Source organism: Pinus tabuliformis, chromosome 8 (assembly GCF_031772625.1).
Source record: "Pinus tabuliformis cultivar Carrire ecotype Pingquan chromosome 8, CPIR1, whole genome shotgun sequence".
NCBI lineage: Eukaryota > Viridiplantae > Streptophyta > Pinopsida > Pinales > Pinaceae > Pinus > Pinus tabuliformis.
In genome coordinates, this window is record NC_142294.1 from 181,565,203 (window position 1) to 181,581,332 (window position 16,130).

The 16,130-nt window shown below is 34.0% G+C and overlaps 1 pseudogene; it reads right to left on the minus strand.

Moving 5' to 3' along the window:
* Positions 1-1,494: 1,494 nt before the first annotated feature.
* On the minus strand, positions 1,495-14,627 carry LOC149234722 (O-fucosyltransferase 23 pseudogene; annotated as a pseudogene).
* Between the last annotated feature and the right edge of the window lie 1,503 nt (positions 14,628-16,130).

Genomic DNA, 16,130 nt, shown 5'->3' on the forward strand with positions numbered 1-16,130 from the left:
CCAATTTCCTTGTGATCCCAGTTTCTGTGGGAAAACTCTCAACATCCAATAAAGGTTGCCAACTACACTCAAGGGAATCAAGTTTTTCTTAAACTCTCAATGAAATTTTGTTTTTTCCTTCTAGCAAAACCCTTTCATTCAGATGTGCTTTTGCATGCTGTAATCTAGAAAAATTTCTTGTCACTTTCATCGTGCCAAAACATGAAGAGTGTAAGTTTCAGACAATAATCATAGACAATAATCTAAAAATATTTTGCGAACAATTTTTGTCACGTTTATCAAGCCAAATCATGAAGACTCTAAGCTTCAGAGAAAATTCCATCTTTCAAATTAAACAACATAACATTACAAAACATGCAAGTCTAGAACATCCTTTTTTTTAAACTCACAAAACTAATTTCATTACTAATAATTGGGCGAAAGTTAAAACATTGCTTCCTGGAAGAGGGCACATATAGATATATATTAAAGAAAGGGTTGACACGAAAATAAAACACAAATCTCTATTCTTAAAGTAGTCTTAAGCATGGAATACAATTCAAATTAGTTTTTTTGGCTGACTACCGACCCTAAAGAGAGGGGAATTAGTTTAAAAACGTTTTGCCTGCTGGAAACCACATTGATCTAGCACATAATCCAAATACCAATTAACTCATAAAGTCACATTTAACTTCAGATACAAGGCATCGCACTAGATATATGGAAGCTTATGTAACAGAAACTACACATAATGATTTGATCTTAGAGAAAAGCACAACTCAGCAAAACATAGTATGTAATTGTACCTCAGCCAAGGAATTGTGCAGATTGAGCTCCTCCTCAATTGCTTTTTGTAGCTCACTGATTGATGATTTATCATCATCATCATCTGCGCAATCCTCTGACATCTTTTACCTATATGCAACCCATGAAAGCATCCATTTAGATAGACATTTATATTCAATACAAATCTATGGGTTGGTGTATAAAGAAAGAAAAGTCAAGAACCAGAGTCGTGTTTCTTGTATTTCTTTACATTCATCAATTTGTGAATATAACTATTAATGGCTGATAACAAGTTCAAAACACAAAGATGTACAACACATGACATGTGCAACAACACCCTCAGGGAGAATTCCTATGGCTAAATACCAACTGTGTTTGTAATTGTAGCAAATGACAAGCCATTTGATTAAAGACTGCCCTCTTGAATATCTTGCACTGTAGAGGAAACAAAAAAACCCAGCCTGTGTCATCTTCGTCAAGTATATTTGAGGCCCAGGACCTCACACAAACATCTATGTTTAAAGTAGAATACTAATGTAAGATTTGGTAATAATAAAAAATGTCAACAATCAGACTTGTGATTCTCTTATTTCTTTATTATATATTCATCTATTTGAGAAAACACAGAGATACAGAGCGTGAGATTTGCAATAAAACCATAAGAGGGAATGGAGATGGCTAAATACCGGCTGTGTTTGCAATGTACATAAACCGCTAAGAACAAACATCTAAACATCTTCAAGAACAAACTTCATTAATTCTGAAATAAATATAGACCCAATTTAACAATAGTATATAACAATTTGTTTTGAACAACACCAATTGGTATTGAGGCACCATTAATCTCCCATTCTCTGTTAAAAAGCTATTAGATCATATTTGAAGAGCATGATCGTGAGGAAGAATCATACAAAATGCACATAAACTGTAGCTTCTGCAAGAGGTATTGACCAGGCAATTTCTTTGTAGCATACAGCTTACAAAATAATGTTACAGAAAATCACCTTGTTGAGATTCAAGCCTGAATCTGCTTAAAATTGAACAATCTGGTTCTAGTCTTTCACTGGCAAGAGACCTCATTAGATCCATAGCTAATAGCAGCAAGGCTCAAATCCGACATGTTGGTTGCCCATCTTTTAGGTCCTCCTGCTGGGCCTTCAATGTTGTAAGCATAAGAAGCCACAGTTGAACCTTCACAATCCTGCGCCCTATCCATTCTCATGGTCCTCTGCAACACTATGAGACTCGAAAATGTAGAAAATCTATTCCCCTCAAATGTATCAGCCTGCAAGCATACTTCATAATCAATTGCAGATTGAATGAGATAGGGATACTTTGAGTAGATATCCAGCACACCCAGTTTCTTCTTTTCATAAGGGGCTAAGAAGTCACTCCATCCCTCTAATAGCACCCTGTCCTCTAAAAGATCATCGACAACAGCCAGATAAACAACAGAGGGCTTCTCTAGTCCAGGAATGTGAGCAACCCTCTTCATTATTTCCTCCTTACTACTGCAAATTTTCAAGTCCTTGCCATTTCTAGCTCTGGACCTCATCTCAAGATCCTTGCAATGGATCATCCACTCTTTCTCAATTCTCATATGAACCGCCACATATTTGGGTTGAAATATGAATGGGCTCATTCTGATTTTATTCTGATCAATTCCAGTTCGAGAGCTTAAGCTCATTAGCTTGGATACAACTCTGGAGACTTCAGCGGACAAATTATCAACAAGAACGAGGCATTCAAAGACTCTGGCATAATCAAGAACAGGCCAATGGTCGTGCCAAAGAAAAGGGTGTTTACCCTCCAATTTAATAATGGTATGTCGATCGCTTTCAGGGGTATTGTATTGCTCTAGTTATGCCATATCCCTTTCCACTGTCCATCGCCGCCCACTCCCCTTAGCCACAACGAAAACATCGGAAAAATTACAGAATTCATGCTGCTTATGCGAACGAAGTCGGTGCAGAGGGAATTGAAATGATGGAGCGAGAAGAGGCGATCGACCAGGTGTCAGCATGAGAATCAAGCATGAACAAATACTAAGCAAATTGGGTCCTCTGCAATTGATTATGAAGTATGCCTGCAGGCTGATACATTTGAGGGGAATAGCTTTTCTACATTTTCGAGTCTCATAGTGTTGTTTTTAAATTAGAAAAATAATATGGAAATTGGAAAAATGGTAAAAGAATGCATTTATACATATATATATTTCATATATCATATGTATTCCGCCCATAATAGAAATGAACACCATGACGAGTTCCGCCCATAACTGAAGGATGAAATAATCACAAATATTCAAACTGAGAGTATGAAATAATCACAAATTCTGAATTGCATGTTATAATGGGAGACCCTCAAATCAATGAAACACCAATTTCATTAAGACAACGATATGTCATCGTAGCGTAAGCGAGTAGCATAAGTGAGGATCTTTATTATCTTCACGAGTAAGACACTTTATTGACAACCCGCGGTAACACGGGTGGGCAACTTTTTCCAGATTCGGATTGAGAATATTCATCTCATCTGTATACACACTTCATACATAAATAAGTTTTAGTTTCATATATCCATCACTATTCCTTTACAGACAAATCGTCCACATTTAAGCAGTGGTAAAAGCTAAGTGTGGTCTACGGATATAAATTGAGAATCTTGCTTAGTTGGGAACATTGGCGATTTTCTCTGGTAAGTTAAATTTCGCACGCCACAAAAGAGTTAGAAAATATTCAATAAACATGCAACATGTTATTCTGAAGATATCTTACTGACAAATGAAAGTTACACACATGCATATCTCTTTAGAATTTAAACGATCGTAGAAGTTGCTACAAGTGATGCAGATTTGCAAATCATAGAAAATAGATACATATCCTTACTCTTTGAAAGCAGAGCATGTCCTCCAACGTGAATTTCTCTCGACCCTGTGGTACCACAGACCTCTTTGAGAAAAACCCACGTTTTCCCAGACTGCATTTGCTTTTGCATGGATCTAATGAACCCTTCAACCTAACATAGCAAAACACGCTAAAATGCTGCATGTCAAAATCAAATATTGAAGATTATTCTTGAGGAAATACAGCGCTTAAAATCATCTTTTAACTTCTTCATCATATGCCATGTATACAGGGACAGAAACGAGGATGCCGACAGGTTTTCTAAGGCTGGTGTACAACAAGTTTTGGGAAGCTGGACAATAACTGAATACAGGCAGGGGCAGACCATCAGTTCGACAGATCCTCCTTTCGAACAGTCTCAGTGATAGCGGCATCCTCTCTCTTTTCGCCTTTTGGTCATGGATATGTCCGTCATTTCAGTTTCCGTTATCTGTTTCACATTTTATTTTGTTTTCAGTTTTATATGTCAGAACTCAAGTAAATTTTCCTTTTCTTACTGAACATATTAGCACGTCTGAAGAACTGTTAACATATTTGTAAGAGGCTGTTTTCTTTCTCTGAAGGAGACCTAAAAACTGCAAAAATTTATATATGTCTAGTGTTCAAAGACTCGTTTAAGGAGGAAGAACAAACAGTAATATATATGACCATAATAGAGGAATGTCAGATATATGAACCTTCTACAAACAGTCAAAAAGGACTGTGATTTTTGTGTTTTCTTCAGCAGAACAATCTTGCATCTGGACTGCAAGTGGCACACAGTATGTAACTTTTTATTTTGCTTAATAAAAAGTTGGCTTTTTTCTTCGGAAAAAACATAGCAAAACACACAAACCAGGGATCCAAGTCACCTAAACTGCTAAATTCAAATTGCAATGAATCTCAACAGATACAAAATAAGGAAATGCTTGGAACATCAATGTCAAGTGTGATACTGAGGTCATTCAACAAAAATATTTAATATTATGCATCACCTTGTTCATTGAATCTAACAAAATAATCTCTCCCTGCTATTGTTTAAAATTCTTCGACTACTTTGCAAAATAAATTCTTTTCGGAACATCAGAATATGATAATACCTGGAATCTTTCCAAAAGAGGGATTGCCCTAGCCAACTCCGGCATCAATGTCATGGACAATGTCCTTGGTGTTCTATTTCAATAAAATAAACAATCAGGGGCAATGAAATATTATTGTGCTTCCTCTTCGTTGCAAAATAGTTAATTGTTTCGCACACACATATATAAACTGTTTTCTCTTTACATTTTTGACATAAGATGATTATGTAAAAAGATACATATCATTTACAAAACTGGGGAATTTATTATTCACAATATGTGATTTGATAAACTTATACTTAGTTCACTCATAGAAGGGAGGAATATGAATGCAATTAGTTGAGGTTCACTACTGCCAAACTGTCCATCTTCTTCAAGTCCAACGTCAGTTGTGCCTTTAGTCTATTTCATTGCTATTTTGTGTTTTCTCTGGAAATGAAAACCCCTGATAGGTTGCTTGACCCTTGTGATCACACGAAGATTCTTAAGTGAAGTTTATATGGCAACATTTCTTTTATTTTCCTCTTTCTTACCAGGATAATAACTTGTTTAAGAAGCAGAAAAGAAAAAGCCACGAAGCACTGTTAGGCACAAATCATGTTAAGCTTAGGGTTATTGTCATGGTTTTATAGAAGCTTCAGACTGCATAACTAATGTGAATATAATCCAAATATGGATTGTGCAATCAATCAATATAAATGGCTACAACTACCTGACTATGAAAACCTTAGATACCAGTTTGCTTGCTCTGCTCTGACTCATTCATTTTATAAAACATGGTAAATATGTTATTTACAGGGGAAACAATCTAGTCCAAACTGTGCAGGTGAGCAAAATATTGATGTATTTTTGGTCATTCTGTAATATAAAACGCAGTTTTCGCAAATGATCAAAACAATCAAAAACCAATTCCAAAACTGCATACATCTTTAAATGGCAATGATGGCTAAGGACCACTGCATGCATGGTAAAAAGTCAACAAGGATCAAACTAATAACTGTCAGCCTCTGGTTGGTTAATATATGCAGGTTCACAAAATTGGTGCCACAATATGGTTCAGAAAAGAAAGTTTATGAAGGTGCATTGCATGAATAAAACTGATGACAAAGCTTTATACATCGTTCAATGGTTGTGATGGCTAGGGACCATTGCATGCATAGTGAGAATCAACAAGAATCAAACTAAGAAATTGTAGCTCGTTGGTTAGAATACAAAAACACAAATTGACACCACAAGGTGGTTCAGAAAAAAACCTCCTCAAGGATCATTACTCGTGCATTACATGAATGTAAGTTGCAAGCAATAGAATTTTCACAAACCAAACCCTTAACAAGTGAAACCAAACACTAACTCCACAAATTTCAGTAGGCATATTTCCAATTACCATTTGAAGCATTATTAAGAAAAAATTGCACAACTCGATCATAGCTTGAAGAAAAGTAGCTAGACTCGACTCTGCAAATGGTTTGGCAAGGTCAGAATTGAGAATGAGAAATTATAGAAACTAAAACAAATACAAAAAAAATTCACCCAAAGATAAAATACTGATCTTTTTCCAAGACAAACTCTATCAGTCAAAGGCATCATAGCAAGATTCGAATCCAAACACGACCCAATACGGACAAAATATGTAACAAAAAAATCTTATACAATCCCCAATATGGAAGTATAGATACGAAAAATATGAATTTTGTTCCAAATTTTGGAGGAATTTCAAACTCAGGAACAGAGTAAATAAGAAAAATAATTCGTTTCTTGAAAATTTCACTATTTATTTTATATTTATAGATCTTTTTAAAGTTTTTTTGCTTAATATTTTCAGGGTTTTCATGTTTTTGTGGGGTTTATAGGTCAATCTGGGTATCAAAGACATGAAGTATATTAGCAAGGGCAATAAAAAACTGCATTGATCATACCATGTTCGTACTATAGAAAATTCACCAAATTTTGTAAGACTGCCGAATTTCCATTCAACAAACGACAATACAATCAAATCTTGCTACTTTGGTCGAAAACTATGTCCATCAAACTGTGATCTAGTGATTAACAACACTAAAGACCCAGGTTCAAACTCTAGTGGCCATAGCGCCCTAAGCTTGGCCCATGAACCAAATCTGGCTTGGCTGATAAAACGGGCTGAGTTAACTTGGTGACGAGTCAACAACACCACCAGGGGTCTCATTCGTCGAATTAGATTATTCTAATTAAAGAACAAGTAAGCATTACAAAAAAATTATTAATAATGAACGAACAACTAAGCATTGAACAGAGGAAAGGAAACCAGACTCACATGGTTCTACAATTAGCGATCAAACCCTATGAGCTCCCCCACAAATTCATCTCTACAGGAGCTGCCGAGTTCCTTGCTTTGTAGCCAATTTGTAAATATCGGAAAGATTTTACTCCCAACCTCCCTGAATTCCAGAGGGGTTTTTAGGGTATTCTCGGCATAGTGCTTGTCTAAATATTCTGTAATTTTATCAGAGTCTAATTCAAGCAAGCAATTGGAACTCCATCCATCGATAAGTAGTAAGTTATTCCAAGTACATTTCGAGTGCGAGGAGGGACTACTTGCCTGACCATGTTTCCCATCTCTAAGAACGAGCATCAGTCTAGAAGGATTTTTCACCATAAATATATACAAAATAGATTAACATATCTTCTGATAGTGAAGGAGATATCAGCATAGCGTTTACCTCTGATAATGAAGGAGATATCAGCATAGCGTTTACCTGTAACAACGTAAACTATCAGGATAGCCTGTACTTGTAACAATGAAGACGAGGGTTCTCAAGCTCTCCGCCCATAATAACCCTCCGCCCATAACAGAAATGAAGCCCATGTTCCGCCCGTCACTGAAGGATGAAGGCCAGGCATACTTCATAATCAATTGCAGATTGAATGAGATAGGGATACTTTGAGTAGATATCCAACACACCCAGTTTCTTCTTTTCGTAAGGGGCTAAGAAGTCACTCCATCCCTCTAACAGCACCCTGTCCTCTAAAAGATCGTCGGCAACAGCCAGATAAACAACAAATGGCTTCTCCAGTCCAAGAATGTGAGCAACCCTCTTCATTATTTCCTCCTTACTACTGCAAATTTTCAAGTCCTTGCCATTTCTAGCTCTGGACCTCATCTCAAGCTTCTTGCAATGGATCATTTAGTCTTTCTCAATTCTCATATGAACCGCCACATATTTGGGTTGAAATATGAATGGGCTCATTCTGATTTTATTCTGATCAATTCCAGTTCGAGAGCTTAAGCTCTTTACTTGGATACAACTCTGGAGACTTCGGTGGACAAATTATCAACAAGAACGAGGCATTCAAAGACTCTGGCATAATCAAGAACAGGACAATGGTCGTGCCAAAGAAAATGGTGTTTACCCTCCAATTTAATAACGGTATGCCGATCGCTTTCAGGGGTATTGCATTGTTCCAACTGTGCCATATCCCTTTCCACTGTCCACCGCTGCCCACTCCCCTTAGCCACAACGAAAACATCGGAAAAATTACGGGAATTCATGCTGCTTATTCGAATGAAGTCGTTGCAGAGGGAATTGAAATGATGGAGTGAGAAGAGGCGATCGACCAGGTTTCAACATGAGAATCAAGCCTGAACAAATACTAAGCAAATTGCCCAGTCCGCTAGGTGTCAGCGTGAGAATCAAAAGGACGATGAAAGTCCCTTTGAAAGGAAGGCCTATCGGCCTAAATATAATAAAATATGGGATTCACTAAATATGTTTCAATTTGTATTTTGCCAAATATTTTATGATTGTCTTGTTTTGGGTTTTATTTGTTGGAGCATATTAATCTTCGTGGGTTTTGTTTAAAAATTAATGACATAAATTTTATAAAGCAAATTCCCCATAATTTAAGGAAGAAATTCAGGTGGGGTATTACAGTCTTATCATAGCATGATTATAGTGGTATTAGAGCATGATTTTGGCCAATTGTGGGTTAAAATCAAAATTTGTCATATTGCTCCGGAAGAATAAAGGAGCAACTAAGTTTTGGGTTTAAATTATTAATTTATTTGCTAAAGAATAATTGTTGCAATGGTTCAAATCGCTATTTATAGGGGTTATTCTTGAGTATGATACTCACTATTTATAGGCTAATATCTTCCTTCTAAAGTGGTTGAGTAACACATCCTTGAAGGCCGAATTTCTAAGCACTTATTCATAATATGTGGGGTTGATTAGAGGATGAGATACTTAGTGTTTGGGAAGGATTAGTTATTATCTTCAGGGAATTGTAATATTATCCATTGGAGCTCAATTCTTCTTATTAGTTTAGTTGTTGTATTCAGGTTCTTGAATGGTATTTCATTGTAACTCTCTCGAGTGAATTAATAGAATTCTGATTTTCCTCTTATATTCCTTGGTGTTACAAGTGTTTGAGTTTGTCTGCTATATGTTTGACGAAAGTTATGTACACTAATTGTTTGTTAAAAGTCATCAACGAAGGTTTGAAATTTTTTTGAAATTCTTGGTATAAAATTTGACTAAATATTTTACACCTATTTGGCCAAGTTCTAGGGTTTTTAAGAGGCCTAAGTTATTTTGCATTAAGAGGTCGAATCAATCATCCTCAAGGGCCGAGTTCTCTTTATTTAATAGCGTGGTTGAGTTCCCTTCTTATCTTTCAATTGTTGATCATTTATATGATGAGTTATAGTCTCTATGGGTGCCATGCCATAATCATTTGTTGGGACCGAATCTTGTTGCCAAAGAGGGGTCGAAATTAGTATTTATAAGGGTTGAGTTACAACTAGGAGTTATTGTCCAAGAGAGTGTGAGTTCAACCATTAAAATAGGTCGAAACTTGTAGTTTTGTGAGATTGAATCTCTCCATTTCATGTTGGGTTGAGCTCAAACATAGTTACTAATCAAATGAGAAAATGAACTGGTACGCTTTTTTTTTGAGGTAGCAAAAAATCACCCGATTTTGAAAGGTGGTGATGCTAGAATTCACTTTTTTTTAAGCATATTTTTAGCACTTTAAATTTTCTTATGTATCAAGTATGAACATTTTTTTTTAAAACGTTAGTGATTTTCATCTTGATTTTGAAAAGTGTTGATGGAGCATCAAAACATTTTTTTAAAGAGTTTATTTTTGACACTTTAATTTTTTTTTATGTATCAAGTATGAACACTTTTTCTAAATGTGAGTGATTTTCATCTTGATTTTGAAAAGGGTTGATGCTGTTTAGAGGGCTTATTTTTTACACTTTAAATTTTCTAATGTATTAAGTGTGGATTTTTTTTTAAATGTTTGTGATTTTCATGTTGGTAAAAAAAAATTAAAAATTAAAACATGACCAAATAAACTCAAATAATAAAACAATATATATATATATATATATATATATAAACACCCATAAAAATATGAAAGTAAATCAAAATTAAATTGTAAAAATAAAAAAATAAATAAAAATATTTAAAAATAAATAAAAAAAGAAAATATTTCAAAAAAACATAAAATTTAAGAAAATGAATATTAAAAAAAATACATACATAACGATTTTTTTAAGTTAAAAATAAAAATAAAATACAACCACATAATAATAATAATAATAAACCTAAAAAAAAAAATTGAAAAAATAATTAAATATTTAAAATAAAAATAAAAAATGTAAATTAAAAAAATTTAAATTAAAAAACTAAAAAAAAATCATAAAAATTACAAAATTAAAATAAAATAAAAATTAAAACAAAAAATGGAAAAAAAATGAAAATTTGAAAATACAAAAAAATTAAAAATAAAATTAAAAGAATAAAAATATTTAAATTAAAAAAAAAAACAAATCAAAACCAAACAATTAAAAAAATAAGATATAAAATATAAATATTAAAAAAAAAAATTAAAGCAAAAAGAAGTTAAAAAACAATTTAAAAATAGAAGTTAAAAAAAAAAAATAATAAAAAGAAATTTAAAAAATTTGCGTCCACTATGTTATCACTTAAGAATTCTAATGCCAAAATTTCTCATACTAGTTTGATGATAAAGGTCGGTGCTAGTCTAAGTTTGATTTTTGTTTTCCTTAGAGTCTGAGTCTTAGGGGTCTTGAGTCAAGTATGCATTCTCATTTATCACTGGTCATTCTCATTCATCACGGGTCTCATAGCCATGTGTCAGTTTGGTTTAAAAGTTACTATGTGCCACAAAGCCCTTTAGGTGATTTCGTAGCGCATGTAACCATTTTGAAGTGTTTTCGCAGTGCATAAATCCTTTTTAGCAGTTTTGTAGCACAACAGGTTTTAGGTGATTCTGCAGCATGATATGTTTTAGGTGATTTCGTAGCGCATAATTCAAAATTTACACTGACTGCGCTACGAAATCGGAGATTCATGCATTCCGCAACGAATCTTTCCTAACTGTCAAATCTATCAAGTTAAGTTATAGTTGCGTCATTCATTGTCAGTTTATGCACTCCACATATCATGTCCAACTGCTTATCTCCATCATTACAGCCGCTAGGTACATTGGTACACACAGATTACAAGTTCCAAGAAAAGTGAGGTATTCATAGTCTTAATGATGATTGTATTCGTTGCATGAGGAACAAGCTTGCAAGTTTTCAATTTGAATACATTGTTATCAAGCGAGACAGTTATCAAGCGAGGCAGCCATTTAGGCAAGGCAGAGATTGAAGTTTGAGCAGCGACAGTGTTTGAAACCTTCATGGAGGGATCGACATAAAGAAAAGACCATAGATCAGGCAGATGTTTGAGAAACGAACCTGAAGGTTTAGACATAACCTTGAAGAATAGAGAAGTCGAGCATGCATTTAAACAAGCTGGATGTTGGAATTTTTGCAAGAAACTCTAGGGAGGTCATGCACAAGTCACCAAGGAATTTTCCTTGAATTTCACAGGACTAAACTCAAAGGTTGGTATGTTAGAATTGCAGGTCTCACCAAACATAATATCCACAGTTACGGAGATTCCAAGAGGGCAAGAAAGTTGGTTCAAGAATTTCAAATTTGATATGACCCCATGCAAAGAATTTCTAAAGCAGGAGTTCATTAACTCAGATTTAAACAAGTTTGTTCCTAGAAGTTATGCCAAATAATCATATGCCCATTTGCTTACCTGTATACAGAAGTATCTTACCTGTGAAGGGAGATATAACAAGGTGTATTCATATCATTTTAAAATTTTGTTGCATTTCATAGGAATGACATCTATTGATCTACCTTTTTAATTATTCCGCAGCTTAAGCAAAATGTGTGATAAGGTGTAGCTAAGGAAAGAAGCCTGTGAGACTTCATTCTTCCACCATGGCTTGGTTAAGTTGATTGTTCTACATGAACTTCAAAGGGTAGGTAGGGACTGACACACATTCATTTTCATGTCTGGTTTCAAGAACGAGACCGGTCTCAGCCCTCAAGCTGCAAAAGATCTTCCAACAACAACTGGTCATCAAGCAGAAATAAGATCCAAGAGTTTTTCAAAGTTAAAGGCAAGGAAACAAGTAAGAGAATCCACCAGGCCACTGACTATCCAGGATACACCCCAATAGTCCTTTAAAGAGAAAAGTCAGGTTAAAGAAAGTGCACATGAATCAAGCACAGGTGAAGGAGTTCAAAGAAGAAGAACTAGGAGCCAGGTAGCTAAAGAGAAAGGCAAATCAATGATTATTGAAGAAAGCCATGTTTCAAAGGGAGAATTAAATGACTTATTGCAAGCCATTGACATTGAAGAATCACCACTAGTTCAAGAAGATTTGAAAGAGTCAGGAAAAGACAAGGATAAGAGAGTTAAAGCCGCGAAGAAACTCAAGTTTGATGATCAAGTTGATCAATTTGTCTTTAAGCCCAGGAGACACATAACGAGGAAGTTTAAACAAATACAGGAGGTACCGCCAAGAGCAGATGAAACAAGGGAGGTGACACAGCCTCATGAAAGAAAGGATAAAGGAAAAACAGTTGCCATTCAAGAAGAAGATAGTGTGGAAGACTTGAAAAGGAGATTGGAATTGGCCAACTTTGAAATTGCTAGACTGAAGAAAGCTGCCAGGAAATTTGCAGTTAAGGAGGCTTATTTTAACCAAATGCAAGCTCGGTGGGAGGACCAAACATTTCAAATTCCCGAGGTGGTTGATTTTAGTGTTCAATTCCGTAGCTGGATTGTTCCTGCAATTCAATTTATCAGAAAGGTCAATACAAACCTCAGATTTGGGATCAAGGTCATGAAGAAACAAATTGAAGACTTAAAGATACAGTTAAGCTAGCTGAAGGAATCTCCTTAAAGAAATCTCACTTCAAGTAAGGCTATGTTTCAAATTTTGATGGTTTTGCTTGGTATAACCTTTCTTGAAGAATCATACATTTCCATTCAGTTTTGAAAGGCCTTGGAGCAGTTGAAAGAATGTTTAAATAGCAAAAGGCTCAAAATGGAAAAATTTTGGTTGAAACTGTGTTTTTTGGAATAACACAGCAGTTTCGTAGTGCGCTACGAAACTACTGAAGCTACACAATCTAATCTCAGTCAACCGATTTTGAAATACAAGCGGAAATTCTGAAAAGGGAATATCTTCAAGGGATCATCTAAAACTATCAACTTTCAACAAGGTCAACATAGCTGGAGGAAACATGTATTCGAATCTAACTCTAAACTTTTTGTCATAAAGTGAGCACATTTACTACAGTCCAAGATATGTCAGACAGCTTGGAAGAGATTTTTCCTTCACACATGAAAGAGGTTGACAGCACATCAAAGACGTGGCAATCTGTTATATTTTGGATAATCAAAGATAAAGGGCATGGTTCTTTGGATTCGAACATTTTTGAGGCAAACCAAAGGCCGATAAACAGGGGTAGTTTCCTATGTTTCAGGGGAAATGGAGAAGATGTGACATTGAAGACCAGCATGGAGCTTTGAACATCCACCACAGCCAAACTAAAAAGGGACCAGATGTCAAAGAACGAGAATGATTGTAATTAAGGCTATTATTAGCATAATATGGAGTTAGACTCCTACTTGATTTAGATCTCTAGAAAGTCTAGTTGCAGTTTGTTACATTTAATAGGCAGTTAAAAGTTGAACAGGTGTTAGTAGAAGTAGATTTCAAGTTCCCCTCATGTTTGAGGAGGAATCTCAGTCAAGTAGAAGAACTCTATATATAGAAGAAAGGGAAATGTAATAAGGGTTGGAAATTTATGTAAAAAAGCTCTGATATTTGGCTTATGTAAAGACTCTGTTTTTTTTTAGTAATACAGTACTGGCTTATTGCTTCTCAAGAATCATAGAGAGTTCAATGTATGAGTTTCATTTGTTGTCTTTTCATGTTTTCCATAGTGTTATGAGTATTTGATTACTTAGAAATCACTTGTAGTGTTCTAATTTCCTTCACATACTCGTAAACTGTCTTCTTTGTGTTTGGTGTGCCCTACTTATATTGAAACCTGAATGCCTTGACTTTTATGCAAAGCCATCCTACTGTTAATACTAAATCACATATGACTCCATAAGCCCAATGGATACTTGTTAATTTTGTTTCCACCATTTTCATTTTTATTTGTTTCACAAAGAGTTAGCCATCTTGATCATAATAAAAAACCTTTAATCCTTTGAGAGAGCCCTCTCAGGCTAAGGAGGCTAAGCCTTAGCTAAAAGATTGGTTTGAAACAGTTACTTGAAGTCTTCCTGGTCTGCAGCCTTCCAGGGCCTGATTTTGAGATAACATACTCATTAGTGGGATTGGCTGTGGGCGCGGGCGGGGAGACGGTGGCACGCAACCTGCTTCCCCGCTCACCGTTGCGGCCAACCCCGCCCTGGGGCTGGCAGGCCGATTCCAACCCCCGTGCGGGGTTGGTCGCAGTCGTAGGCGGGGTTGGTTGCAGTCGTGGGTGGGGCGGTGGGCTACTTGCAGCCGCCTCCTCGCCCATACCTGCGGCCAACCCCACCGATGGGTGGCTATATATATATATATATATATATATATATATATATATATATATATATATATATATATATTAAATTTAGTTATTTTAATTGTTTTATTTTATTTTAATTGTTTATTTTATTTTATTTTTTAATTGTCTTGTTTTGATTTTTGAATTTTGATTTTTTTTTTAATTCAATTTAATTTTGTAGTTATGTATTTTCTTTTATTTAAAAAAATACGTTTTTTTTTAAATGTTTTTTTATTAAAAAAAAATATTTTTATTTGTTTAATTTATTTTTTTTGGTTAAATTATGTTTTTTTTTTTTTTTTTTTTTTTTTTAACTTATTTTATGCTTATTTTATGATCTTTGTTTTTGTTTTGTTTTTTTTTTTTTTATCTAATTTTTTATATTTATAAGCTAATTTTATGTTATTTTTTACATTTTTTAAAGGTTTTTTTGTCTCTCTCTTTATTTTTTATTTTTATTTTTTGGTCATGTTTTAGAGTTTTTTTTATGCTTTATTTCTCATTATTATTAAAAAAAGAATATTATTATTATTATTATTATTATTTTTTTTTTCTTTTTTTTGTGTGTTTTTGTTATTGTTTTTATTTTTTTTCAATATTTAAATTTTTCTTTCTTTTTATTATTGTTTGAATTTTTTTCATTGTTTTCTTCTTGTTATCAACATTAAAAAATATTATTTTGTATTAGTTTTTGTGTTTTTTTTATTTATTTTTTACTTTTTTTTTTCCTTTTTAGGTATCTAAATTTTTGTTTTCTTTTGTATTTTACATTTTTATTTCTTTATATATTTATTTTTTTATTTTTGTTTTTATTTTCATTTTTTTCCTATAAGGTTTGTGTGGATGCTTGTCTAACAACCTTATCCCATTATGGGCAATTTGATAGTTGATTTTAAAATTTTCATTATAATGAATTGAATTAGCCCCCACAATGTATCAATTTCATGGTTGATCTTTATGTTTTCATTACAACGGGTTGAGTTCACCTACACCGTGTGTCAATTTGATGGTTGATTTATTTTTGTATCATTTAAAAAATAAATTACTCTCGGGTGTTCATTTTTAAAGGTTTTTGTCATAATTTTTTTCATAATGGCATGCTTGAAATATTTTGAAAACTAGAGATTTTTTTGTCGCCATAATCTTTGGTTTTAATTGCATGGTTGAAAAATTGTCAAGATTTTAATGTTTTCCTAAGTCATGATATTTTATCTTTAATGCTATGGTAAAAAATAATTACAATTTCAAGGTTTTTTAGAGTCAAGATATTTTATCTTTAACAACATGGATGGAAATAGTCGGAATTATCACGATTCGAGACATGATATTTTATTTTTAACATCATGTTCGAGAATTGTTGGAATTTTATAGTTTTTCAAAATCCGAATATTTTCTCTTTAACTCCATTGCTAAAAAATGTCAAAATTGTAACTCAGTTTTTTTTTTTTATTCCAGAATAAACAATTTTTTTAAGGG